This window comes from Mustela putorius, unplaced genomic scaffold (assembly GCF_011764305.1).
Source record: "Mustela putorius furo isolate JIRA1106 unplaced genomic scaffold, ASM1176430v1.1 tig00004012_pilon_pilon_pilon, whole genome shotgun sequence".
NCBI classification, from domain to species: Eukaryota; Metazoa; Chordata; class Mammalia; order Carnivora; family Mustelidae; genus Mustela; species Mustela putorius.
In genome coordinates, this window is record NW_025422150.1 from 66,416 (window position 1) to 86,109 (window position 19,694).

Genomic DNA, 19,694 nt, shown 5'->3' on the forward strand with positions numbered 1-19,694 from the left:
TTCAGTGGGGTCCTGCAAAAAGAGTCGGCCACTTTATTCTAGACCAGGAAAAGCAACATGGTTAGCAACCGGAGCAGTTTCTCCCACCGAGAAATATAAACGCAACCATAAAACCAACTCAGGGTAGGAGAGCCAGAATTGCATCTGAGTGTATGCTCTGAATCAGTTTCTTCTTTGTTAACAATGGGACCAACGGTATCTATACAGATCCCCATGAGTATTAACCATTCCAGACAGACAACTAGGCATTTGGTCCAGTGGAATTTTAATGTATTTTCCTAACATGAATAGTAAGAATGGGAATTGTTTCTCAAAATTCTAAGCTGAAAAATGTTTTTAATAAGTTCTAGAATTTTGTATGTTTCTCAGTCTGATGTTATACCCTTAAGACTGTGACTTCTCTGCTAATATTTTAAATTTTATATAAACTGCAAAAACATTCTTAAGACTGGAAGGTGCAAAGATATAGAACAGAGGAGCTAACCCAAATGCATAAGTACTGCAGAAGAAAACTGGGAGAGGGTTTCATGGGTTTGGTTTGCTAGTCTCAGGCTAACAAATAGATTCTAAAAGTCCAGTTTGAGATGCTTCATGGAGACTTCCAGACGAAGTTGTAATCCTAGCAGCTGTTCAGTACCATGTGGGTCCAGACTTCAGAGCCAACTTCCAAAGGGCTACATGGTAACTTACCAGTCTTTCTGCACCCATGTAAATAATCAGGCCAAAGCAAATGACACCAGCATGCATATATATATATATATATATATATATATATATACCAGCATTTATATATATATATATATAAACTTATTATCCTCTTATCGCATTCTTAGCTTGCCCAAAAAACTGTACCCTCTAGGCTAAGAAGTTCTGTTAGCCTTTGGGGTTGGACACTCTTGGTGCCCCATCAAGATCCCATTGGATCCCTTCCACCAGCTCTGTGATCCAACCCCCCAGCCTCCACCCCCTTTACTATAATCCTTGGAGAATTACTACTGGAGCCAACTCATTTATTTAGAGCCCCAAATCCCTGAGAGTGTCACCACCCTGTTGGGACAGCCCATATGCAATGACTAGCAGCTGTACAAAAACTCAACTCCTTTGCTTCCAAGTGTGACAAACTCTGCAGTATAATTTAGACCAAAGAATTTCCCAGGGTTCAAGCTGAATCTGCTGAATCCCACCCTTCCTTGGCTCTTATGAAGAAATTCCTCCTAGGAGCACTTCCTTCATAAATCACTAGTACCCGGAGTGTTGGTTTAGGGTCCACTTCTGGGAGAACTCAACCTGTGATCATGCATTTCTTTATACTGAGGTGTCGTATTTATAACACTGTATCTCCTTGGTCTCTGTCAGGTGATCTACTGTGTTACAAACTGCATGAGGACAGAGACCATTGTTCATTCATCTTTGAATTCCCCAGATCGTGACACACAGAGCTCAGTAGATCTCTGTGAAGTTGACTTGAACGAAAATGTATCTGGCATGTCTCATCACACCTCATCCACGCCCTCATCCACTTCTCCAATTTTATTCCCCACCTCTCTGTCTGTCCAAAAATCATCTCTAGCAACAGTGGCTTTCTTCCCCTTTTCTTGTTGTTGTCATTCTTTCATAGTAACGATTCTCGGACTTCTAGATGTTTTCTCCCCCTTACTTTTATAAACATTTTCTCTATTGAAATATACTTGACACAAAATGTTGCATTCATTTTAGGGGTGCCTGAGTGGCTCAGTTGGTTAAGCCTCTGTCTTCAGCTCAGGTCATGATCTCAGGATCCTGGGATCGAGCCCCCACACTGGCTCTTGGCTTAGCAGGGAGCCTGCTTCCCCCCTCTCTCTGCTGCCTGCCTCTCTGCCTACTTGTGTAAATAAATCTTTTTTTTAAAAATGTCACATTCATTTTAGATACATAAACTATACATTATGTTATGCTCACAAGTGTGGCTACCATCCCTCACCATACAACACTATTTGAGTGTCACTATGTTTCCTATGCTGGACCTTTTATCCCCCAAGACTTACTCATTCCATGCTTGGAAGCCTATATCTCCCACTCTCCTTCACCTGTTTTGTGCCTCTCCCCACTTGCCTCTCCTCTGGCAACCATCAGTTTGTTCTCTGTATTTACAGGTCTGGTCGTACTTTTTGTTTGTTCATTTTTGTTTGTTTTATTTTTTAGATTCCATATATAAGGAAATACTTTTTGTATTTGTCCCTTTCTGGTCTGGCTTATTTCACTTAGCATAATACCCTGTAGGTCCATCCATGTTGTCAAAAGTGGCAATATCTCATTCTTTTTATGGGTGAATAATATTCCATTCTATGTATAAATACACACCACCTCTTTATTCATCTATCGATGGACACTTGAGTACTTCCACCTCTTGGCTATTGTAAATAATGCTGCAGTAGACATAGAGGTGCAAGCACTGTGGGCAATACTATAGAGTTTCCTCATGAAATTAAAAGAATTACCATATGACCCAGTAATTCCACTACTGGGTATTTACCCAAAGAATATGGAAACACTAATTTCAAAAGCTGTATATGTCCCCTATGTTTATTGCAGCATTATTTACAATAGCCAGTATATGGAAGCAACTCAAGTGTTCACCAATGGATAAATGCAAAAGAGAAGGTGCATATACACATATGTATAATGGAATATTACTCGGTCATAAAAAAGAATGAATCTTGTCTTTTGAACAACATGAATGGACCTAGAGGGTATATTGTTATATGCAATAAGTCAATCAGAGAAAGGCAAGTACCATATGCTTTCATTCACATATGTAATTTAAGAAACAACAAAGAAAAAGACAAAAAACTAGAGTCTTAAATACAGAGAAGAAACTAGTGCCAGAAGTTAAGTGGGGTAGGGGATTGGTGAAATAGATAAAGATGATGAATAGTACACTGACCTTGATTGTATAGAATTGTTGAATCCTTATCCTGTACACCTGGAACTAATACTAATAAATACACCTGAAACTAAAACTAATAAACAACACTTATGTTAATTATACTCAAGTAAATAAATAAAGTGCCCAGAGTTGAGCCCTGCTGGTCCTCAAAACCTATTAAGCCCCCTTGGTTTCAAAGCCAAATGTTATGGGGACTTGTCTTCTCAGTGCAAGTCTCCTGTGCCTGCTCTGGGGTCTGAGCCTCTTGCTTCTCCATGCTTGGGGGTCCCTCCTCTTCATGGACAGTCTTACCGGGGGGTTGGTTCTCAACTGTGTCTTCACCTCACCTACCTTTTCGATGTGGCCTCCTCTCTACTGTGGAAAGTCTGTTCTGCCAGTCTTTGGGTCCTTTTCAGAGTTTGTTGCACTCGATGTGGCGGTTATCTTGGTGTGTGTGTAGGGGACAAGGTTAGCACAGGATCCTCCTACTCTGCCATCTTCCCAGCAACAACAACAAAAACAACCATCATATAACTTTTATCCTCCTCTTGCTAATGCGGTGTACCATGTTGGCTGATTTGAAAATATTGAACCATGCTTGCATTCCCAAAATAAATCCCACTGATCATGGCAAATGATCTTTTTACTGTTGAATGTACTTTGCTAATATTTTGTTGAGGATTTTTATATCTATCTAAGTTCATGGGGAATATTGGCCTGTAGTTTTGTTTGTTGTTTCTTTAATCGTGACTTTGGTCTTGGTATGGGTAATGCTGACCTTATAGAATATATTTGGAAGTTTTCCTTCACCTTCTAATTTTTGGGATAGTTGCGGGAGAATAGGTATTAACTCTTCTTTAATGTGTAGCCGACTTCACCTGTGATTCTATCTGGTCCTGAGCTTTAGTTTGTCGGGAGTTATTTGATGACTGATTCAGTTTCATTACTAGTAATTGGTCTGTTCAGATTTCCTATTTCTTCATGACTCAGTGTTAGAGACACCAGCCTTCTTTTGGAGTAAGAATAATCTTCCTTTGAGGTTGTTAAGATCAAAACAGAATGGGGATGGGGAGACTGTCAGAAAAAAGGGTGAAAGAATTTGCAGTGAGCAGTGTTTTGACTTGTGCACACTTGTGGGATTATCTCTAACTCTCATGGTCTTTAAGCTCTTTATAACTCTAAGTTGTAGAAAAGTAATAATACTGTAAATAATTTTGTACATAAAAATACAAGTTAGTTGTATCTAGTGGAAAGAAATTGATTATTAAACCATTTTTAAAGATTTTATGTATTTATTTATTTGGGAGAGAGAGAATGAGAGAGAGAGAGAGAGAGCATGAGAGGGGGAAGGTCAGAGGGAGAAGCAGACTCCCCGCTGAGCAGGGAGCCCAAAGCAGTACTCAGTCCCTGGACTCCGGGATCATGGCCTGAACCAAAGGCAGTCACTTAACCAACTGAGCCACCCAGGCGACTGATTAAGCCATTTTGTATCTGTTTATAAACTCATATCATCAATCTTTATTTCCCTATAGATGCGCAGTATTTTTTTTAATTGAAGTATAACATACGTTCGTTTATATTAGCTCCAGGTGTACAATATAATGATTCAGTAATTTTATACATTACTCAGTGTTCACCAAGATAAGTATATTATCATCAAGATAAGTAAACTCTCATGGGTCACCTGGGTGACTCAGTCTGTTAAGTGTCTGCCTTTGGCTCAGGTCGTGATCCCAGAGTCCTGGGATAGAGCCCTGTGTCAGGTTCCCTGCTCAGCGGGGAGCCTCCTTCTTCCTCTGCCTCTCCCTTGTTCATGCTTTTTTTCTCTCTCAAATCAATAGATAAAATCTTTAAAAAAAACACTTATGGACATTGAGGAGGGTATGTGCTATGGCGAGTGCTGTGAATCGTGTAAGACTGATAATTCACATACCTGTGCCCCTGAAACAAATAATATATATGTTAATTTTTAAAATGATAAGCGTACTCTTTATTCCTCTTTATTGCACCCATCCCCTACCCACCTCCCTTATGGCAGCCATCAGTTTTTTCACCGTATTGAAGGGTCTGATTTTTTGTCTCCTTTTTTTCTTTCATTTTTATTTTTAAATTCCACATGATTGAAATATATTTGTTTCTCTGTTTCACTTAGCATCCCTATAGGTCCATCCACACTGTTGCAAATGGCAAGATTTTTTTTTTTTAATTACAGCTGAACAATGTTCCGTTGTGTATGTGTATACCTGTATAAATACATCTTCACTACATTTTCCTTACCTATTCGTCTCTCAGTACACACTTGGATTGCCTCCATGTATTGGCTATTGTAAATAATGCTCCAATAAACATAAGGGTGCATATAGCTCTTCAAATTGGTGCTTAATATTCTTTAGGTAAATACCTAGTAGCAAAATTACTGGACTATACACTAATTCTCTTTCTAATTTTGTGAGGAAATTCCATACAGTTTTCCACAGAGGCTTGTAGTTTACTTTGAATCAGCTGTAACATTTTACTGTTTTTTATTAATTGATGACTCAAATAAAATTTTTGACATGTATTTAAAAAATGCAAGGCACAGGACAGTGCTGTGGTATGCAGCAATTTCTGTAACACAGAAGTGGGGAATTATATGTATTCATATTTGTGCTATGTACATATATAAAAATACTCTGGGAGAGTATTCATATTTGATTATATGTGCATAAAAATGTTCTCCATTTGAAGCTGGACAAGTAAACAGGTGGGAGTAGGTGAGCCAGACTCTTCCCCTCATGTCTTTTTTACCTTTTATATTATAGAAATATGCTTTAAGAGGTTTAAATGTGGGGGAATTAAGCTTGTAAATCAGTGCCCTTTCCTGTCATGTGGTGTTTGAATTAATTTAGTTCTACGTTTTCACTAATTTCTGGTGAACATCAGTTCTGCAAAGGAGTTCTGCAAGTGCAATGGGATAGGATGGCATGGGGTGGAGGAAGTAAGGCTCAGACATGATGATGCTTAATGCAAATTCATTATGTGGTCCTACGATGCAAATAGAATCTGAACATCAAGAATGATTAACATATGACTGTTATTTTTTTAGTTCTGTACCTTTACTTCTATGCATATTTGTGACATTCCTCGTTAAAAGAAAAGCAGAATTAATTGAAGGCTTGAGAAACCAGCCTTTAAAAACTCCCAAAAAAAGGGTTCGTCTGAACTGAATAGAGAGCAAGAAACCATTTGTCTATAGATGTATCGAGAATGCCACCAGAATGTTTGGATGCAGCTGTCTAATATCTAACTCCAGATGAGGGTAAGAGGAAATTAGACTGTTTAAGACCCATTGTCGGATGTCTGAAGCAAGCAACACATGAGCAGGAAAGGTGGCAAGTTACCTGATTTTTTTCTAGAAAGGTGAAGAGATGAAATTCTGTCTTAGAAGCTAAACTGTATGTCTTCCCCGCCCCCCCACCTCCAGCCTTATAAATTGACCTTTAGGAGACAAAGTTGGGCTTAAAGCTTTGTCTTTTAAAGACGGAATCCAAGCAAGACCCAAATGATTCACTATTGACACACTGTTAGCTGTCATAATTTTCTCTTTAATCCATAATGCTAATCGGTGAGACATTTTGCTCTTTGTTCTAACGAGCCTAACTTTATTTCCTTCAGGTGTAGGAAAAGGCAATGGCACTGATCTCAGCAGAGCCAGATCATCTTTTTCGGCTCTGCTTCCAAAAACTGTCAGGTAAGAGATAGCATGCAAACTGGAAATTCTGGTGTTTGTTTCAAATCTCAATGTCAAACCAGCATGTGCAGTGTTAGCAGTGTCCCAAGTGACTCTGCCTCTGATGTCCTATGGGACTGCATTGAGAGAAGTAACTCAAGAGTGGCCGGAAGGGGACATATATACCTCTTTCCCCTAAGAGATGGGACCTGGTAGTCTGTTTTCTTAAATGTTGAAGTGCCTTGGACTACCCTAAAGCAATAAGAAGCTTTCCCGGGTCTTAAGAAATATAAACCCTCCAAATTCTCTCTCCAGGATTGTGTCTCTTCTCTTATTACTTCCCCACCACCACTCCTTGCCCTTTGTCCCACGGAAGGCGCGCACCCAGACCCGATCCTTGACTTCTGTTCTTATCTCTGCACATACTCTACTCTTGGTTCTGCTCATCCATTCCCCTGCCGCAAACTATTGTTTTTTCTTCCATCCGCTCGCACAGACTTATGAGCACCCCCCACGTGGTAGGTGTAGGATACCTACCTAGACAGCTTCTGCCCCAACGACGGAACTGTGTGTGTCAATCCAGATTTGTCAGATGAGCTTTCCCTCTGCTTCTGCAAGTGACACCAGAATTCTCTCACTGAGGCCTCACGATGTAGAATCCTGGAGTCTCTCCTGGCCGTGCCCCCACATCCAGTCAGCACTTCCTATTGATTTTACCTTGGGAATCTCTCCTCACTCTCTACATTCCTTTCTGTTCCCATTGTCACGCCCAGTCCGGCACCTCATTTGCTCATGCCTGGATTTCTACAGTGGTCTCCCTACCGGTCCCTTCTCTTCATGCTATACAGTGTCCAGAGACCGGCAATATGCAGGTCTTTCTCTGCTCCTACTTGAAAAGCAGTAAGTGGAGCAGAAGAACAATGCACTCTGTGCCTCTAGTCAAAGCCAGTCAGTATCTTTGGCTCAGTATATCTGCAAAATAAAGACCACATCTCCCGGGTTGTGAGGATTAGGTTAGATAATGTATGTGAAGTTGCTTTGGGAGGTATAATCACTGTTATAAGTGATAACTGTCAGGCCACTTTGTCACATAGGAATTGCCCCGCCCCCATGCTTCCACAATTTTTCTTATTTCCTGGCTCTTGAACCTTTAAGATATTTTCCTATCCTACCTGAGACCTGAGCTTAGTTCCTTCAGTAACTTGACCTACAGACTCCATTCCAGGTAGACAGGGTGCCTTCTGGCCCTTGGGACTCAACACTCTCATTTCTGTTTCATGTGTTCCATGTCTTTCCTCCCCCTCCCCCACACCACCCAGTCTGCACAGCGTTCTCTTTCAGAGCTCCTCGTGTATACAAATACTTGCACACACACTTGCACTACTGTGCAAGGGCCAGTTACAAAGAAATACTCAGGATAGCCCCGAAGTCCTTCATTCCAGAAACATGGCCAATCTTTGGTCACTCCATCCAGTAGTTGGCTATGAACAAGGCCTATGAGACCATCAGCAAGCACCTTTTTAATAAAACATGACCAATCACTGTGGGGCGCGTCGCTGGGCCGGCCGGAGACCCCCACTAGGGGCTGAGCGGGATGGTGAGTGTTGCGAACCCGGAACGCGCAGAGGAACGACACCAGGCTCGAGAGGTCTGTCGAAGCAGGATCTCGCTTTATTGAGCAGGGCAGCGGCTTATATGGGGTGAGGGAAGGGAAGTGAGGTCAGCAAAGTGGGGGCCAATGGGGATGTGCCCTGTCGGCGGGAATTGGGAGAGACACGCCCTGCAGGGGGTGGAGGCTCGCGGGAAATGAAACTGATGGGAAACCGAAACCGCCACTTTGGCGCCTTTGTGGTCGGCCATGTGGGTTCCCGATCCGGAAGGAGAAGGCCACCCGGCGCCATCTTAGCCTCTTGGGGCCCAACAAATCACATACTGTTTTTTGAATGTGAATGCCAACTTTAAAACTGAGCTTCGTAGTGTGTCCCGGCATCTGCAAATCAAATGACACACGTTCAACAGTGACATTTAAATTCTGAAGGAAAAGGGAATATTTCACTTTTCAGCAGTGCAGTACCATACCCTCCAAACATGTTGGCCTTTTAAAAATGTAAACAGTATTCCAAGTTAATAGAAACAATGATTCACATTTAATTATATGTGTAATGGCTGCACTCTGAGACCAAGTGTAAATGATAAATCCAGGAAGCCGCAAAGAGCAAACTGAACTTCTCCATTTATCCACCCATTAGCTAGGGTTACGGTTCTGAGTTCCGTGTGAACATTCAGAGATCATTCATGATGCGGAAACAGCATGACAATCCATGGACTTTGAGGATAAGGCCACAGTGGTTCTCAACACTAACCCTATATTTTACATAATGAAGAATGGGGGACTTGAGGATTTCTTGGTTTCTATAAATTGAGGGCAGGAGTGCCATTCTGCCTTACACAGATCTTGGAGATTAAGCCATTTCTACTAGAGTCATACCTGTTATTTTGTACAAAAGATGTATGGAACCAAAAGAAAAATGGACAGTTGTCATATTTAGGAAGATCCTAAAATTTAAAAAAAAAGTTAACTTTCGTAGTAAAAGTGATACTAAAAACTAATTCCAAAGAGATTAAAATTCCTCCTTTTCCCTCCTTTCTATATATGTTGAACAATTAGAGCCATTAGACACACAGCACTTAACCTCTGTAACCCTCCGCTCACGACACAAAGGAGACTTTAAGAAATGGCTTTTTCTTGCCATTCCTATCAAAATTTAAGGAAAGGTGGTTTTTTTCTATATAAATTAGACAATAGTCCTCCAACCTAGTTTACATCGTGCTGACCGGAGACCAATGCCACTTTATGTCCAAAGACCTCATCCATTTCTACAAGCAGCAGTTACACTAATAGTTGACTGTCAGTATTAATGACAAGAATACCCACACATGAGAGAGTTTTCATCTCATGGCCCTTGAAAATCACAAAATTAAGCAACACTGCCCAGGCCAGTACTTCTTGTAGTGGAGCTCCTGCTTCGGACCACTGACTGAGCGAGTGTTCCGACCGGCTTCAGGGATCAAAGGGGAGCCATCTGGTATGGGAACCACCGAGGTCACTCGCTTCCACACACCTACCATTTCACTACTGAACAGATTCTCCCATAACGGGGAGCAAGCAGGGGATGGAGGGGGGCACAAACTTTAACTTGATCAACACTGTTAGTTGTTGGCAGTTCTGCTTGATGATTTCAATAGGAAAACAAAACCACTGAAGCTGAGAAATTTGTTATGTAAAGAGTAACGCTTGTACACTTTGTGACTTCTCAGCAGAAGTTACACACTCATGTTCAGAGTAATGACAATGGCAAATACTCTCATTTGTCATAAGCTAAATATAAGATTAAAAATACTATTTACGGGGTACCTGGGAGTCTCAGTGGGTTAAAGCCTCTGCCTTCAGCTCAGGTCACGATCCCAGGGTCTGGGGATCCAGCCCCACATCTGGCTCTCTGCTCTCTGCTAGGCAGGGAGCCTGCTTCTCCCTCTCTCTCTGCATGCCTCTCTGCCTACTTGTGATCTCTGTCAAATAAATAAATAAAATCTTTAAAAAACAAAATCAATAGTCTCCCATTTCAAAATAACTTTCTAGTGACTAAACTGGGAAATCTTTTTTTTTTATTAACTGAAGATTATTATTCCAGAGAAACTTCTTCGCTATCTAAAAATTCGTTCCTGAGTCTGGAAGTTCTCTAGAATTCTAGTTCTCTAGTACTTGAAGGAGGACTGAGTTAGTGGGAATAGTAGAAATAGCCACTGAGGACTATGGGTCTTGCTTGTGGGGGACAAGAGCTCTCTTGCAGACTCTGCAGGGAAAAGGGTATCGGGGGTCAGCAATACAAACACAGCTCTGTCAGAGCCACGCCACTTATTTAGGCTTCGGTCTCCATGAAGGAGTTCCTTGGGACGGTCGGCTGCTGCAAGCTGTGGATACCGCGGTTCGCAGAGATGGTGCGACCTCTCTGTGAACTAAGGGAGGACTCACTATGGTAGAGTGGACAGCTGAGGCAGAAGGAGCATTTGGGGAATTACAAACAGCCTTACTGACTGCCCCAACATTGGCCATCCCAGATGTTACCAAGCCCTTCCACTTGTATGTGCCAACTGAGGCACAGGAGAGGGACTAAGACTAACCCTGGTTAGCCTTCTGTGCTTGAAACATGTTTCTTCTTTCCTAGGCTTTACCTTCCACGGAACCAACTGGATAATCCACATAAAAAAAAAACCTGGCATATCTACCGTGAGGACTTTGCAGTCGAGCTGTATTTTGAAGAAGTGGGATAGTAGGATCCTGTTCCCCACCATCCCTGCCACACATTTACGTCTCCTAACCCTCCTTCCTTGCATGTATACTTACAGTACATTTACATACACATTTTTGACACCTTAAATATATACATTATAAAAGGTTAGTGGTCCTTTTTCTTTCCCGAAGGAGGTATGCCAGGGTTGAAAGAACTACTGTTCCTGGGGACTGTGTGCCAAAGTTAAGAGTTTAAAAGAACTTTCATATCAAAATAACATTTAAAATGATTCCTCACAATATTGCGTGAGGTTTATTATGTATTTTTGGGTAAATAGTCCCTGCTTTCACATGTGTAATGTCAGATTAAAGAGGTCATTTCTAAGCTATTTAACAAACCTCCGATTGGCACCAGTACGAGGCTTGAGCCCATAGGACCGTTCCTATAAACTGTCCCCGCTGAGCTTGTGATACAAGGTTCAATTACACAGTCAGTCCTTGGAGGACAAGAGAATCTGGGTAAACATAAGCAGACGTTACAGCAGATTCTTTCTCTTTGTAACATCACCGTGAAGTCAAAGGAAATGTGCCTAGAGCCTATTAAAGTACAGCCCCTGACACAGACTCTGCTCCCAGCCAACTTCATGTAAATGTAGGGAACTCTATGAAGATCATTTTTTCACTATAAACACTGGTTAGTCCAGTGTCCACAGGGAATCCTATGCTCTTCGTTGCTGTATGTTGTTTTTTTATTCTAAGTACCTTAACGTCATTATGTATATGCTTATATATTTATATATTATATAAATAAAATATCCTTATTTATGAACATGCCTGGATGCAGGTGCTCTTTTTCCCTCCAAACAGCCCTCAAAGGGTCTCAGTTACCAGTGCAACAGCCCATCTAAAGGCTCTTTAGGAAAAGCTCTGACTACATTACTTGCTGTAATTCGTGTTACAGAAACACATGTTGCCGCTAAACATTTTATACTGTTTCCTTGAACATGCATGCAGCCATAAGCCAGAGGGGCAGACCAGGTGGCAGACTTATGGACAGGGGGCAGGGGTGGGGGGTAGATACTTAGCTGGCACTAAGGAAGCAAACCCCAATTTTCAAGACTTCCTTTTTGAAAGAAGATTATAGTTAGGGTTCCTCTTCCCTAACCCTCCAAGATGCATCCAAATTCCTGGCCATTGAGTTGCTACACTCTTGTGCTTTTGCTCACATGAGGACAATTTACAGGCTTGCCTCCTTACATCCTGACATAAATACTTCCTTGAACAAGTCGAGAATCTTACATCATGGTACATCAGAATGATATATATATATATTTTTTTTTTTCAAATAGATCGGACTACCCTGGAATAGAATTATCCAAAACATAATAGGAAATATAGCTATTTTTAAAAAATAGCTGCTACATCAACCCCATCCACACAACCAGGCAGAAGAAGAATGCTGCTGGTGGGCCAACTTGCACAGCTGCAGTATACAGAAAGAGCAGCTGCTCACTGCCCCGACCCTCTGGCTTCTGGCGCGTGGGCTAGAGTTAGCACAGGGCCTCTGCAGAGAACAAAAAGCTTCAGGTAACCAGAGGTTTCACTCGAGGGGGACACTGTGCCAACAAGGACAGACACACACGGGACAGATGTTAGCAGAGTCAGCCTGCTTAAGAACACTGGTTTCGGAGAGAGCCCTTGCTGGTCTTGGAGCAGCACGGTATGATGAGGCTTGCCTAAGTGGGGACAAGAAGGGACCCTCTTCCACCAGGTGACCTGGAGTTTTTGTGGTGGTGGTTAGTGCATTCGTATGGCATAGCTTAATAAAAATTACATGGCTTGTTTCATTGCTTTGTAAAGTCACCCCCTATATACAATCCTGAAAATCCACGGACTGCCAGTACCAAATGTAAAAGGCTCCAACCCAATAAGAAACATGGCAGTTAGCGATCCTGAGATAAATGTAAACAAAGGGGTCACCCCAACATCACTCACTGTGGAGGACAAGCCCTCGGTTCTGTCCAGTTCCATCTGAAAGAGGACCTTGCCCGCGAGCACTGTCCTTCAGGCACCAGACAGGGAACAAGGGCTTCTCTTGGCTTTGGCACTCTGCTCCGGGGAAGGGTTTCTGGTCGGTGGAGGCAGTGAGTGAGTGAGTGGGCCAAAGTGCATCAGCAGGCCAAAGACGGTCCAAAGAAATAATCTGCAATCCTACCCAGGCCAGGACCCAGAGACGGAAGAGCAGGCCTGCTGGCGGTCATGGGCCTTCACAAAGCACAGCAGCAGGGCCCCCTCCCCTCAGCACCTCCCTCAACCTATGGCCCAGCAGAGGGGGAGTTCTTTGGGAGAGAAGGGGAGCTGGCACAGGTGAGGGGCGTGCTGCTCTCACCACACCTCACAATGTGTCAGGGGTCAAGATGATCCCACCTAGGAAGTGAATGGCACTATTTTAACAGTACAACATCTTGAGAAAGTCCAAGAGGCTTACTCCTTACTTAAATCGTGAACATGGAAGCCACAACAGTTTGCGGATATGTTCTCCTCTACAAAATCTACACAGATAGTTCAGTTGTCAAGCACCACAGAAAAACTGAACTTCAGCCACTTAGCACAGTGCATGTACTAAGGTTCTAAATGAGAGCCTACATCTAGAGTAAGGAATCACTCATAGTCATCTTCATGAAACATGGTTACCTCAGAGTTTTTCTGGTGAGATCTGAGAATTAAACATGGAACCAAATGACGCCTTTCTAACATGTAACCATGCAAGCTGCACGGACACATACAGGTTTATGCAAAGTCCCGAGAGAACTATTTTTAGCCTTTCAGATCCTGTGCAATGCCGGCGGCTCACCCTAAATGTCCCACCAAGTCCAAGAGCAGCAACTGAGTTCAATTTCAGTATGATTATGGGCAGAAATTAATAGGATAAAATGGAGGCCCTTTTCACAAAGCTTAAGATTTAGAGAATAAGGGAAGACCAAAAAATAGAACTCCTATGAAACCAAAATAATTCCCCATTGGTCTTGTACTCCGTGAAACCCTGAGATGAACTGTCGTGGTCACGTGCCTAGACTTGGACCTCGTTTTGCCAGGACACTTCAGTAGGCTTCGAACTGGCTCATCATCAGCTTCCTGCTGTATTCGTAGGCCAAAAAGAGCGCCCCATTGGCAGGGAACGCTCGGATCATTGTGGGTTTCAGTCCAGAATATAAGGCCGTTATTCCTAGAAGACAAGAAGTGATCAAAGGCTGAGATGCCCCTTCTCAGAGAGACCCTATGAAGCCGCAGAGCCCAGGGCTGGACACCGACAGATCCAGACAACACACTGAATACCGACAAGGGACGGAAGGGCTTCTGTCCAGGTGTCCCTGGACGAACGGGAAGGAGGGAGGCTCACGGCAACGAGGCCAGGCATCCAGTGTTCCAGCAAATCTTGGCAATGCTCAGGTACCACACACGAGTCCTGGACTCGCTCCTGGTACATGGACCGGGCAGCGCGAGGCCTCACCTGGGCAGAGAGAAGCAGCCCCAGAACACAGGAGGGCAGCAGCCTCACAGATTCATTCGGGAGGACAAGGATCACAAGACACTGGGCCAAACGCACAGTCCTGTGTCCACAGCTGGCACTGCCCAGACTGTTATGAAGATCCAAGTGGATGAGGGAGGCGTAGGGCTCTGTGCAACTATGAGGCTTTATGCAACTCTGGAGTATGAACTGAACCGTTTCCACACCCTGTGGCCGCTCTCTCGCAAAATCAAGCCCGAGAAGTTCACATCCCGAGGTGGAAGATGTAGAGCAGATGCTGAAAGGACAGGTCTCTACTCACCAGAGGCACGATCCGGGCATTATACAAACATCTCCTAGAAAATCTTGATACTCCTACGTTAACTCTCAAAATTCAGAGCCAATCACCATCAGGAAGTCTGAGCATTACGGACTTGCAGCACGTTCTTTTAAATCCTTTAGTGCTTCTGTTAGAGATCCTTTTCTGATACTATCTATACTCTATAGAACAAGGGGTGCTGACTTCCAAGCATTTGTCCCCTTAGGCACAATCTGGAGTTTTAAAGTTCCCTCCGGGCTATTTAGAACAAAGAATCCTGGCCCAGAAGCGAGGAACAAGGACAGCACACATTCTGGAGAATGGAAGCAAGCTAAGGCAGGGGCGCTAGAAGAAGGACAGGGGGCAGGGGAAGAGAGCAACCACACACACGAGATCGACCTCCACGAGGGTTACAGCGAAATGACCGGTCTAGACATACCCACTCCATTTCTGCAATGAGCAGACTCACCTTCATTTTTCACAATGCTTATAAAGGTTCCGATAAATCCTGCCTGTTTCCCAGACATGGAAAGAACTTGAATTCTGGATTTGACGCAATCCACTGGGTATACAGCAAGCCAGAGGCAGATCCCACCAACTCCACCGCTTAACATCAAAGGGACAGGGCCTGGAGGAGGAAAGCAGCCAACAGCATTTTTGTCTCAAGGACAGCATTTCCAGAGGTCAAGGTGGTAGTGGGTGCAGGTAGATGCAAATAAAAATGCTGATACTTGGGGCACCCTGTGGCTCAGTCAGTAAGGCATCTGTCTTCAGCTGCAGGTCCTGATCTCAGGGATCGAGCCCCCTTTGGGCTCTCTGCTCAGAGGACACAAGGTCCCATGTGGCACTCTGGGTCTGCCCCCCATCACAGGACCATATCAGTGCTGGTCACCGTCGCGGTGTGGCCCTCCTGGCCTGCCCTCCGAAGGACTTGCCCACACAGAACCAGCAGGCCCTCAGCAACATGGCAACCCGCCCCCCCCACCCCATGGGAATGAGAACAGTGGCCACTGAAACACAGGTCACGTTTTTTCCAACCCTCTCAGTCTGCAGTATTTCATTATGTTAATGCCCCACAGCCCTGATTCTTCCTTTACCATGAAAGCCAAAGTTGTCTTATTAAACACGACAGTTAAGCCTGGGAGCAAGCCTAACCCCAGAATAAGCCAAAAACACTGAAGTGATGTGTTTGAGAATTAACAAGTAATCATTCACACAAGCCAAACATTGACATGATTGCGTCAAGCAGGTACACAAGACAATCTAGAAAGAATGACACTTTTCAGTCCTCTGGAAACACACTCAAGATTTGTTACCAAGTTTTATGCTTATTGCAAAATGCTTTACAGGTGATTTCCCACAGGAAAGTAATTTCTATATTCTCCCCTAAAATGTTACTCCAGTAAAGAAGTCTGGGATGCACAGCTTCACCCTCGTGGCAAGGACATGAGTGCACCCAGAGGAAGGTGCCAAGGTCCTTTCCAAACCTCCAGAAACCTCCGTGCCTAGCAGACCCCCACAGCCTCTGCAATAAGCAGGCCAGTGTGGGGCGCGGCCCGGCCCAGCCCAGCCAAATGCTTACCTAGCTCATCCTTCGATCTTCCTGATGCAAAAAACGACCTGCTAGCTCGCAGCCGCCAAAAAGGAGGAAATAGCCGGGCACCTCTCGGACTAAGGTGCTGGAGAGGCCGTGGTAGAAGCCCAAGGGGCCGTCCTTCCTGAGGACGCTCTTCACCATGGACCAGACTGTGCTGCAGGGAGACAGGGAGCTGTGCTTAGGGCAGGGGAAATGGGGGGCTGGGGATGAGGCTGGCACTTCCACCCCTGTGGCAGGCTTGGCTCAACCCTGGGCAGGCAGGGAATGGCTGATTCTAGAAACTCAGGGGCCCAAATTCTGAAAATGAGGCTTCTGCAAGTAGGAAATCTCAGAGAAGCTCAGATCCTATTACTTTAGGACAACTGTTCTCACCTGAACTATCCAACAGCTAGGAAATATCATTAAAGTGTGTATTGATAGAGACCTGTGTTCGGTCACAAGAGCTCTGCTGGCACCCGGGACTGGGCAGGAAGAGTGAGCTGCTCACAAGACGACTGGCTCCCTGACTCTCACCTGTTAAGCCAGCAGCCTGCGTCACCTAACCACCGGGACGCCACACCCCTGTGAAGCAACCCCCTCCCCAGCTACGGAGATCCCCTCCCAAGTTTTCCCCAAACCGTGAGCAAAAGCCTTACAGACCGAGCACATGCGACTGTCCGGGGTTCCGTTAAACAGTCACACAAACAGACATAAGACAGGAAGAGAAAATCAAGGGCCGCCTCCAATCTCAGCCCCAACCTTCTGGTCCCCGGTGACCTGGCATCGGGACCATGGGCAGACGGAGGGCGGGCCCAAGCCTGTCTGCTTCCAGAAGAGTTGGTGGGGAGCGAGGCTTTCTTCCAGGAGGAAGACCCTGCTTGTGTTCCAGACTTGCATCTCATTTCAGAGAATCGGGTATGAGGCCATTACCCGGCGACATGCAACTCTGCTGGTGCTCAGCTTCTAGCGAATGGAAACTGTCCAACATGGTTCACACCTACTCAGCGGACTGTCAAGACCAAAGCTTCAGGTGGCTTCTGCAGTCTTTCAGCCAGCCTGCAGATCCAGGCTTCATTTCCCTCGGGCACCCTTCATCAATTTGCTGACCAGCAGCCAGAACAGCCAGGTTTGCGGGAACAAAGATGGCATCGATCGGTGTGGAAGCCCTTCAGCCTAAGAGTCGGCAGCCTGAGTATGAGCACGCTGTTCTAGTGCAACAGCAAGGTCAAAGCACACCTGCAGTGGACTCTGAGTCCTCTCCCCTACCTGGGCGCCCAGTGAGGCACGCAGGGCCCCAGGCTGCACCTGCAGGAGAGGCATTAGACCCAGAACTGAAACCACAGCAGGCACAGGATGGGATTTGGTAAGAATCGGCTACTTATCTCCCATTCAACAAACATGTACCTGAACCCTCCTGCTGTTAGGACCCCATGTGGACAAAGGTAAAAGAGAACTGAACTCGGGGAGGAATTCAAGCCAAGGACATGCAAATATTTACGGTATCATTGCTGAAATTCATCGTAGGCTCTTCCAAGCAGGGCTTTCCTTTCATTGCCTCTACTGACCAGGTCTTCCTCTAGACCTGAATCCTAACACAGTCCAGTTCCCCGACTCTGGTCTTACGGCAAGAGTACTGGACAGGGACTCGGTCCTGTGCTCAGTTATGAGCTCAAGTAATAGGGTCCTAAGCCAGTATCTGCAAATGGGAGTCCCCACCTTTAAACAGAACAGTAGGGGCTCTGCTGCTCTCACAGATCATGAGGAGGGATGAACAAAACAGGACAGGTGTGGGTGCTCCAGCTCCATCAACTCTAAGGTGGCCATTCCCTGCCAGGTAATAAGCAAACACTGTTCGTTCTGTGCGATGAAGACGCAGCTCCCTCCTGCCTCACCAGGATTGGAGAGGAGGGTACGGGGTGAGACCACATGAAACAGAATGGCTTCTTGGCTGTAGGACTTCCTCCAGGACCTCATGTGGCTGCTTCCTACCTCCATCTTCTCCATAAGGCATCCTCCTCTGGGAATGTCGGAGGGGACCTAAACTTCCCATCTTGTCCCAGAGAAGGATTCCCCCTCTAACAGGAAGAGTGACAGTCGCTACAGTGTTCTTTCTGTCAGTCTCTAGCATGAGATCCCACACTCTCCTGGTTTCTCTTCTGCTAATTTCATTACTTCCTCCTCCTCTTCATGACCCCTTCTGTGTGGAAGGTCCTGGAATCCATGTGCAGCCCTTTTCAGATGCTATCTCCCTGGGTCATTCCACCCAGTCCCAAGCTATTAAAAAACACGTTCCATCCATGAAGACAAAACTCCTGCGAACAAAAGGGCACGTCTTTGAGATCACTAGGCGTCTCCAGAGAACACTTCTGCACAGAAGGGGCCTATAGTCCGGTGGGACCGGAGTTGCAAATGGGTTTCCAGTTCCTACCGAAACAGCCCATACGGCTTCTGCCCAACCATGAACCTGATACAATTTTCAATGACTTAAAATAAATCAACGTTCAAAAAAGGGAGGGCTACACATGCCAGTGGTTCCTGAATCCTCTATGGTCTCTGTGTAAATAAATATGCAAGGGAGGACGCAGCACAAGCCGAAGTCTGATGTTTGGGCCAACTTGGCCAAAGAGTCAGTCCATCCGCATCTTCACAGATGCTTCCAGCTCCTCCTAAAATTCCAAGTTGCTCTCCAGCCTGTCTGGCTCAGGCAGCTTCTTCCAGTCCTCTGCACTCTGATGAAGGGGAACCCAAAGCTCGGCTCACAAGTTGCACCTGTGGCTCCCATCCAGCCTTGGTGCCCACAAGAGAAGCAGTACTACCAGGGCATGTGAAAAGCAACTTCCTGAAGAACAGCAGCACGTAAGGGCACCTCCTTATTTACGGTGCATTACTGACCAGCCTTCTACAAGTTTTACATGACAACTTCACAATCAGAAACAATGTGGTTATTTTAAAAAAGGAAACACTCTTCCCATAAGGTATCATACAAATTTTGACTGGGCAACAACGTTTTCTTTATAAACAAAGGAAGAAAGTGTTAGTACCCACAACTCACCTCAGCCTGGCCTGCTTCTCCAATCCAACCACCTTCCACACCACCTGTTGGCAGAAGCCGTAGCACATGAAGAGGACCGAGTTCTCAGTGATGTTGGCGATCAGCGCTGGGCTGGTCCCCTTGTAGAAGCCGCGGAAGCCCACCTGGGAGTAGGTCTTCAGGCAGCAGTCGGTGAGGCCCCAGTACAGGTCAGGGAACGTCTGTATCTTCACTTTCAAGGTGTCAAAGAGGTGCCCCGTCAGGCACCTGGATAGCTCAGGTCCTGATCCCACGGTTGGGTCGAGCCCCTCATTGGGCTCCTGCTCAGTGGGGAGACAGCTTCTCCCTCTCCCTC

At 45.1% G+C, this 19,694-nt stretch overlaps 1 pseudogene; it reads right to left on the reverse strand.

Moving 5' to 3' along the window:
• Positions 1 to 8,263: 8,263 nt before the first annotated feature.
• LOC123389768 lies at positions 8,264 to 19,677 on the reverse strand (annotated as a pseudogene).
• Between the last annotated feature and the right edge of the window lie 17 nt (positions 19,678 to 19,694).